The sequence below is a fragment of the Ailuropoda melanoleuca genome, chromosome 5, assembly GCF_002007445.2.
Source record: "Ailuropoda melanoleuca isolate Jingjing chromosome 5, ASM200744v2, whole genome shotgun sequence".
NCBI classification, from domain to species: Eukaryota; Metazoa; Chordata; class Mammalia; order Carnivora; family Ursidae; genus Ailuropoda; species Ailuropoda melanoleuca.
The window spans coordinates 73,920,648-73,928,135 of NC_048222.1; the positions used below are offsets into that span (position 1 = coordinate 73,920,648).

Here is a 7,488-nt window from a genome sequence, read left to right on the forward strand (position 1 = left end):
GTTAAGTCTTATTCAAAATATTCCAAATTTGGAGTTAGTAATTATTGAATCCTTACTCTCTGTCAACTGTATGAGGACTAGTGTTAGCTAATACAGAGGAAGGTTAAATACTTTTACCAGTAGAATGTACAGGAATTCTTTGTACTGTCTTTACAACTTTTCTGTAAACCTGCAATGATTTCAAAATAAAGTTAAAAAAAAAAAGCCAGTTCTGTGTTCTGATTGGTTAAAAAAAAATTATGCCCTATAAACAACTATAACTAAATTTGGAGAATGATGATCGTTTATGAATTTTTTTAAATGCCAAAGGTATTAAAAAAAAAAAAGTCCTCACCAGGAGCTCTCCATGATACAGCTGCAGAAACCGGTAGAAGACAGGCCCATCTGAGCTGACGCTGGAGAGGTAGCACCAAGTGCAATGGAAGCATTTTGAAGTGTATTAGCTCATTCAGGAATATTTTTCACTAACAGCATTTGAAATTTTCAAATATCATACGAAGAATCTTATTGGAGTGTTTAAGGAGGGAAACTATTGCTTTGCTTCATTAGTTCCAGCCTTAAAGTGCATGGCTAGTGAAAATTAGCAAGTAACTTAGGCATTACCAGCTACTGGGAGGCTGACAAGCTGGTTGTGTTTCTGTTGAACAGTTAACCTCCTATAAGAGGCAGAATTTGTTTCCTTCCCTATATATTGCTGCCACCTAGTGATCAAATCTGTGCATAAAATGCTGAAAATACATAATTATAAAATTGATAATCTAAATCTCCATCTTAAGAAGCTAGAAAAACAAGTATCAATTATACCCAAAGTAAGTAGGATAAATAATAAATAATAAACAGAAGTCAATAAAATAAAAAAAATAGATAAACCAATAGAGAAATCCCCTAAGACAAAAACCTGGGTTTTTGATCAATAAAAAGATCAATAAAATTGATAAACTTACAGCTAAACTGATCAAGAAAAAGGAGAGGAGATACAAATTGTCAACATCAGGAATCAAATAAATGTCAGCACTACAGATATTATAAGCACACAAAAGGAATTGGGAAATATTACAAACAATTTTAAGACAACCTGAAAGCTCAGATGAAATGGACAAATTCCATGAAGGATAAAAATGACCAAAGTTGATACAAGAAGAAAAAGGAAATCTCAAATACTCTTATATCTATTAGAGAAATTGAAATCATTTTATATATAAGTGTGTGTGTGTGTGTGTGTACACTTTCCTCAGACTTTTAGGTGACCCAGATGATATCACTGAAGAATTCTACTAAACACTAAAAGAAGAAATAAGACCAACCCTACACAAACTTCTTCAGAAAATAGATAGGAGGCAAACACTTCCCAACTCATTTTGTGAGAACAGAATTATTTTTTATCTAAAGCCAGACAAAGATACCACAGAAAAAGAAAATTTAGACTAATGTCTCTCATGGACACAAATGGAAAAAAAAATTATCAGCAATCTAACCTAGCAATAGTATAATATAACCTACTATAAAAAGAATAATACATTATGACCAACCCCAGTTTGTTCCAGGAAGGCAATGTTGGTTTAACATTCTAATATCAGTCAGTATAATTCACCACGTTAATGAAGACAAAAACACTTGTGATTTTCTGAATAGTGCAGATAAAGAGAATTTGACAAAATGTAATGTCCTTGATTAAGGACATTTATGAAAACCTTATACTTAACATTATTCTTCCCTAAAATAACAACTAAGCCAAGAATATCTGCTTACATTTATTGGCAGCATTGTAAGAGTTTTAAGCAGTGCAATAAGACAAAAAAAAGGCTTGCAAGTTGAAAAATAAGTAAAATTATCTTTATTTATAGAAGACAATGCAGGTAGAAAACCTTAAATGATCTGCAATAAAAGTAATATGACTAAAATTAAGTTTAGCAAAGAAGTAAATATACAGAATGTATACTTATATACTATCAACAAATAATTCAAAATGAAATTTTAAAAATAGTATACAATAGCAACAAAAATCATGAAATAATTAGTACAAATTTTTATTTATTTATTTTTTTAAAGATTTTTTTTTAAATTTATTTATTCGACAGAGATAGAGACAGCCAGAGAGAGAGGGAACACAGCAGGGGGAGTGGGAGAGGAAGAAGCAGGCTCATAGCTGAAGAGCCTGATGTGGGGCTCGATCCCATAACGCCGGGATCACGCCCTGAGCCGAAGGCAGACGCTTAACCGCTGTGCTACCCAGGCGCCCCAGTACAAATTTTTAAAAATATGTATGAAATTGATACACTGGATCTTATAAAACTTTGGTAAGAGAAATTAAAGGGAGCTAAGTAAATTGAGAAATAAATCATGTTTATGTATTGGAAGTTGCAAAGTTGTTACAATATCACTTCTCCTGACATACCATAAGACTAAGTATTAGCTACTGTTGTTGCTAATAACAGATTTTTATGATTGTGTATATTTATATAACATGTAACAAAAATTAAATGGCTCAGACAAATGCTAAAAATTGTTCTTACAGCAGGGATAGCTATGATAGGTTTATGCTTTCTTATGACAAATCAACTCTTCCTAAAGTTCTAGAACTGTGTGCCAGGGCCTAAGAGGTTGCCACAACAAACTGACAGTATATTTTACCTTTTCTAGGCAAGGGCAGTGATACTCTGTATCTGTCTGACGTGAAATATACTAGTTAGAGGTAGTTTACAATTTCAACAATGGATTATGCTCTGTACCTTTGATAACATATCTCTGTAAAGATGTTTTTTCAGTGGATGCTGTTTTTAAAACGGTGTGAAAATCACTTTAGAGCAGGAAATGAGAATGATGGTGTCTAATCTCATTTCAGGCTTTAAGAAGTTTATCCAGGCCTATCAGTCACACACACATTAATAATTATGGTTATTTAAAATGAAATGAAAGCACCATTTTTTTTCATTTAATTTACATGTATCATGCTTTTCAAATTGCTATTAAATTGTTAACACATAATATGTATTGTGTTGTTTGTACCTAAGTACTCAATAAGCAGAACTTTCAGGTATTTCTTTAGTCATAGGGATACCCACCATGAAAATGATCGCATTACAAAAGATGCAGTGAATCAAGCATATCTGAGAACTTTGGAATTAATCATTTAAAAAATATACCTATTAGTGATCAGTACAATCCAGTCTGTACGATTTTAGAAGAGAAGTCTGCACATTTTTCTATGAAGGATCACATTAAATACTTAGGCTTTGCAGTCTGTATTTGGTCTCTGTCACATAGTGTTATGTGCTTGCATATTTGTCTTTGAAGCCCTTTAAACAGTAAAAATAATTCTTATCTCACAGGTCGTTCAAAACACAGGCTACGGGCCAGTTAGGGACCACAGGTTACAGTTAGCCAGCCCTGTTTTGGAACTTTGAGAAACACAGCTAATTTTATGACTATGGTTTGGTACAGATTTACTGATTCAACATAATGGAAACATGGATGATGTTTACCAAAAGTTGCAAAGCACTTTTGGTATTACCAAATTCCAAGATACTATTTTTTTACATTTTAACTTTTCAGATATTTGTTATTCTTCTCCCAATTGCTTCTGCCTAGGTGGGGGTCACGGGGGAGTTACCATTGCCTGTGACAGCATGAACCTGATCACAGACATCTGTGTTATTTCCACCTCACTTGTGCTCTTTTGCTTGCTCTGCACATGCTAAATTTAATTACTCTTTAAAACATCTTCAAAAAAGAAACAAGAGTGCGCTGTGAACATGGGAAAAAAGAAAGCAAGAAAGCATGTGACCATGAAGAGAATGCTTAGTCTCTGAGATCAGAGGCTTAAAGAGAATGGATTAAAATCTAAGAAGAAAGAAAAGATCTCAGTGCATTCAAAGAAAGAGAAGACCCTCAACATCCTTCTTGTTTATTCTTCCAAGATACACACAGCTGGACCCACCTTACCACATCCTGAATGATACCAGTTTTATCAACTTTTCCATTAAGGCCAAACTTGACTTAGTACAGTCAATGATGGATGGTCTGTATGCCAATTGTATCCCTTGTATAACTGATTTTGTAATGGCTGAAATTGAGAAATTGGGGCAAAAGTATCCAGTGGCTCTAAGGATTGTCAAGGACCCAAGATTTGAACGATTACCATACGCACACAAAGGAACCTATGCAGATGACTGCTCAGTACAGACAGTAACTCAGCACGTGTGTTACACTGCGGCCACAGTTAACCTGAACCTTAAAAGAAGGATAGGGAAGATCCCTTGAGTTCCCATCATGTACATTTCTAACCATAGGTACAATATTGAGCAGATGCCAGATGATTATGGGGCCCCTTGATTCAAGTTCTTAAAAGATAGAGTTGATTTCCTCTGCATCCCTTTACTAGCTTTTTCTGTTGCCAGTTCATATAGCAATACTCTATAGTATGAATCATTCCACTTACCCATTTGCTCTGTTATGAGCTGAGTATGGTTAAATACAGTCACTCATTGATGTTGTTTTGAAATTGATATTTTATATCATTTTAAATTTAGTTGCATCTTTTTATAAACCAGTTGATGGCTCACATAAAAAAATCTTCAAAAAAGTACATAATAATTTGTCATTTGAAAACAAAGTCTTACTGTACAGAAGTATTTTATTGGCCTCCTCTTCACCCAAGTCACGTGGGAAGGATTTCTACCCTAGGGCTAGGGGGATGACCAAACACATGACACACAGCTCTGGATAGATGAGGTCAACAGCAGTGTATTAGTCATACATACTCATAGCCTGGGGGAGGAGGATACTGTGCCATACAAAGCCACATACAGGTTGCATTTAGGAACAAAGTGAACAACTAGCTACTATAGGAACTAGACTTCAGTATCAAGAAAATAGGATGCTCCCTGATTCCTGTAGGAAGATGTGATTGGCTTGTTTGAATAACTCCATGGGCTGGCAGGGAACTCAGGGAGAAGAAGGAACTGTGCCTGGTCTCTGTAATAGGAAGGTTGCTTGACTCAGGGTCTATCTGTACAGGGACAGAATGAGAAGGGAAGCTCGCAGCTGAGCCATTCAAGTTCCTCTTGTCTCCAAATATCAGGGCACATATAATATTAGGCCTTACTTTAAGGCTTTAAGACACAAGAAGCAAATAATATAACAACATGGTTATGATCATTATGTTTTTCTATGTAAATATAAAATATAAAAAGATATACCTTGGGGTGCCTGGGTGGCATGATCAGTTAAGCTTCCAAGTCTTGATTTCAGCTCAGGTCATGATCTCAGGATCCTGAGATCAAGCCCTGTGTTGGGCTCCCTGCTGAACGCGGAGCCTGCTTAAGATTCTCAATCTCTCTCTCTTTCTCTGTCCCTCCCCACTCCATCCCCCGAAAGAAAGAAAGAAAGAAAAAAAAAAAGAAAAATTTAAACAAAACGTGTCAGTTGTAAAAATAAAGATAAATAAGTCAAATTCTCTAATAACATAAAGGTGAAAGAAATTAAGAAAGTGAATCTGAAACTTAATTTGGTTTTTATTTTTTATATATATATATTTTTAAATATTTTATTTATTTATTTGACAGAGATAGAGACAGCCAGTGAGAGAGGGAACACACTCAGGGGGAGTGGGAGAGGAAGAAGCAGGCTCATAGCAGAAGAGCCTGATGTGGGTCTCGATCCCATAACGCCGGGATCACGCCCTGAGCCGAAGGCAGACGCTTAACCGCTGTGCCACCCAGGTGCCTCTAATTTGCTTTTTAAAATCTAAACTTAAGCCCTGAAAAAAACTACAAAATGATACAGATAACAGTAAACTGCTAGCCAAACTCACAAATGAAAAAAAAAATTTTTTAACCTCAATAATGTTAGTATGTAACTTTGATGCAATGCCAAAAGAATATATACCATAATCAAATAGGATATCATCCATCTCAAGAATAAAAGTATGGCTCAATTTTTATGGCAATATAAGTTTATTAAAGTATCAGGTCCAAAGAAAAAATTATTTTACAATAAGATTGGCCATAGTCATATTAAAGTGTCACATTTACATTTCTGTTTTAAAAATCAGGAAACTAGGTCTAGAAGAATATTTACTAAGCAGAAATTTTTTGGTGGAAGGAAATGAAGCTTAAGGTAAAAACATGGAATTTGGTAATAAAATATAACCTCTAAGCATTTTGTAATTATTATTATATTTCCCAAGTCATATTCACATTTTCTAGAATCTCTAGCAATGCAAGAAAACAAGCAAAAGGATGTGTGATAGAAACACTGGAAAGAGGGGCGCCTGGGTGGCACAGCGGTTAAGCGTCTGCCTTCGGCTCAGGGCATGATCCCGGCGTTATGGGATCGAGACCCACATCAGGCTCTTCTGCTATGAGCCTGCTTCTTCCTCTCCCACTCCCCCTGAGTGTGTTCCCTCTCTCACTGGCTGTCTCTGTCTCTGTCAAATAAATAAATAAATAAAATCTTAAAAAAAAAAAAAAGAAACACTGGAAAGAAACCACTGAAACTGAGGTAAGAAGAAATGTGAATCAAACCACAGTAAAATCCCCCTGGGCCTCCACTAGGAGGGCTGTCATCAACAAGACAGATAATCACAAATGTTAGCAAGGATGTGGATAAATTGGAAGACTTGGGGCGACTGGGTGGCTCAGTTGGTTAAATGTCTGACTCTTGATTTTAGCTCAGGTCACATTCTCGGGGTCCTGGGATGGATCCTGCATCAGGCTTCGTGCTGGGGGAGTGTGCTTGAGATTCTCTCTCTCCCTCTGCTTCTGGCCCTCCTCCCTCCCTCTCTAAAGTAAAAAAGCAAAAAACAAAAAAACCTGAAAGCCTCAGACACTCTGCTGGGAACATAAGATTTACAGACATTTAGAAGATCTAAAACGTTAAGCATAGAGTTATCGTGTAATCCAGGAATTCCACTCCCAGGTATGTTAATACCTGAGTGAAATGAAAAAATATGTTCACACAAAAACTTGTATAGAAATGTGTACAACAGGGGTGCCTGGGTGGCACAGCGGTTAAGCGTCTGCCTTCGGCTCAGGGCGTGATCCCGGCGTTATGGGATCGAGCCCCACATCAGGCTCCTCCGCTATGAGCCAGCTTCTTCCTCTCCCACTCCCCCTGCTTGTGTTCCCTCTCTCGCTGGCTGTCTCTATCTCTGTCAAATAAATAAATAAAAATCTTAAAAAAAAAAAGAAATGTGTACAACAGCACTATCATAATAGCCAGAAAGTGGAAACAAAAACAACCCAATGCCTATCAACTGATGAATGGGTAAATAAATATGGTATATCTGTATATTGAAATATTATCTAGCCCTAAAGTGGAGTGAAGCTCTGATACATAACTGCTACATGCATGATCCTTGAAAATATTCTAAACAAAGAAGTTGAACACAAAAGTCCACATTGTATGATTTCACTCATATAAAATATCTAGAATGGACAAATGTACAGAGACAGAATACAGACTCAAGGGTGCCAAGGGATGGGGTAA

At 36.2% G+C, this 7,488-nt stretch overlaps 1 pseudogene; it reads left to right on the top strand.

Moving 5' to 3' along the window:
* Positions 1-3,752: 3,752 nt before the first annotated feature.
* LOC100480017 lies at positions 3,753-4,332 on the top strand (annotated as a pseudogene).
* The last annotated feature ends 3,156 nt before the right edge of the window (positions 4,333-7,488 follow it).